The sequence below is a fragment of the Camelina sativa genome, unplaced genomic scaffold, assembly GCF_000633955.1.
Source record: "Camelina sativa cultivar DH55 unplaced genomic scaffold, Cs unpScaffold02172, whole genome shotgun sequence".
NCBI lineage: Eukaryota > Viridiplantae > Streptophyta > Magnoliopsida > Brassicales > Brassicaceae > Camelina > Camelina sativa.
In genome coordinates, this window is record NW_010923286.1 from 1 (window position 1) to 1,744 (window position 1,744).

At 38.4% G+C, this 1,744-nt stretch overlaps 1 long non-coding RNA gene across 4 annotated transcripts; it reads right to left on the reverse strand.

Moving 5' to 3' along the window:
• Positions 1 to 38: 38 nt before the first annotated feature.
• On the reverse strand, positions 39 to 1,744 carry LOC104774253. Of its 4 annotated transcripts, none has more exons than XR_002037215.1 (5): positions 1,730 to 1,744; positions 1,519 to 1,608; positions 1,258 to 1,363; positions 863 to 1,125; positions 39 to 528 (listed from the first exon to the last, which is right to left on the reverse strand). It is a non-coding gene; the product is annotated as an uncharacterized LOC104774253 (long non-coding RNA). The 4 variants fall into 4 exon arrangements; XR_765283.2 differs by having other exon boundaries at positions 1,449 to 1,608; XR_765282.2 differs by lacking the exon at positions 1,730 to 1,744 and having other exon boundaries at positions 40 to 528; positions 1,449 to 1,713.

Consider the following 1,744-nt stretch of genomic DNA (forward strand, 5'->3'; position numbering starts at 1 on the left):
CACAAACAGAAGTAATCAATCCAAACAATCAATTCGGGTCTTCTCCACAAAGATCAAATCTTTTTTTTGGCAGCCAAATCAAACAGTGACTGATCAATCGATTAAGCAAACACATTCTATTCCATCCATAAAAAAAGTTGAGAACTTTATTCCAATTCATTCATAATCGATTATTCAGTAACAATGCGCAGCATTTATAGATTACGAGAAGAAGTTGATGGGTGATTGATTGAATGAAACAGGGGAAGATTGAGAGAGAGTACCTGCGAGAGAGTTCAATGATACGAGAACGTTTAGCTTGAGTGCTGTCGATGCAACCAAGAACAGCGAGAATCCCACACATTGTGTTACAGTCAAAAGAATCAAAACTTGACGAGAAGCTTGGCATGATCAGTGATCACTGCCATTGATTTCCGCAAATCATCATATCTTCTTAGCAGTCTAACCTGTTTCATACTTTATCAAACCTTTCAAACTCAAAGTCACTTCAAAATTTTCCCACAATGCTTGGACTTTGGAGATCACTTCCTGAGTAACATAAGGAAGTTTACTTTGCTTATTAGTTACTTGGCTCGAAAGTGTAAACACTTCTACTCGTAATAAAAGAATCTGTCTTTCTTATACAAAATCTAGAGAGCTTTCCTTCGGTTTCTCTAGAGATTTTATCAATGTCGCTACCAGATAAAGAGTGAGACTGACTTTCGAATCTGGCACATATATTCTCTTCAGCTAACAAAGTACTAAATCAATCTAAGAGACCAATACAGAGTTATGTATATCCTCTACATCATTACATCAATATCTGAGACAAAAATTCCTAGAAACAACTCATCTAAACCCAATAATAAAAAGAGAAACTTACTTGCAATAGTCAACGCCGCTTGAGCTGCGTTTTAGTTAACTCTGGAAAATATCCACATTTTCAACCTCTTGTTGTCGGGCTCTACATACACCAAAAGCACAAAGACGAAAACTAGATATCATCATAACCTGTGCTAGGTATATTTGTCCAGGTATATGGTCCTCACTATAGGAATCTGCCATAGCATTAACACATGAATCATTCTCTATACTTCTTATATGCTGCTTGCAGAATCTGATAAACTCCGAGAACGGCAATGATAACTACAAGGACAAAAAGCAAATCATATTGTAGTGACACTAGCCCCTATGTTCATAATCCGGCTACAACAATACTGTGCTTTTAGAGACACTAGCAGTATGTTTAAGAACCGAGGAGGGGAAATGGAATTATACCCTCTCATGGTTTCAGATATAACCATTTCGCATCCCGTTGCCATAGTTTAAGAGAAAAATCAAAGGCAAATTCCAAAAACCTGAGAAGATGAAGCAGTGGCAGTATCTGCAGTTTCAGATGCGAAATCAATATAGGGTTAGCCGGAATCAAAAACTGTATACACAAAACTTGTAAGGGCTGTAAGGCAAACCATATATATTGTAAGGTTCGAGAATTTAACCAAAATCTATAAAAAGCCCTAGATCCCCTTTTAAAGCCACCTGCATCCAACCATCGAAGATGACGCCAAGGTCTGCAATAAGGACCAGCGTCCAGACATCAAGCTGGGAAATGGCTGGAGCTGGCCGGATCTGTCTCAAGCATTCACCAGAAATTGACGAGGAAGGTTATTGGTTTCACCGAAAGAAATCGCCGAAATTGACGGAAAAGGTTGTAGAAGAAGAAAAGAGAAGACGTGAGGAATAGTGGTACCTTAACGACGGAAGA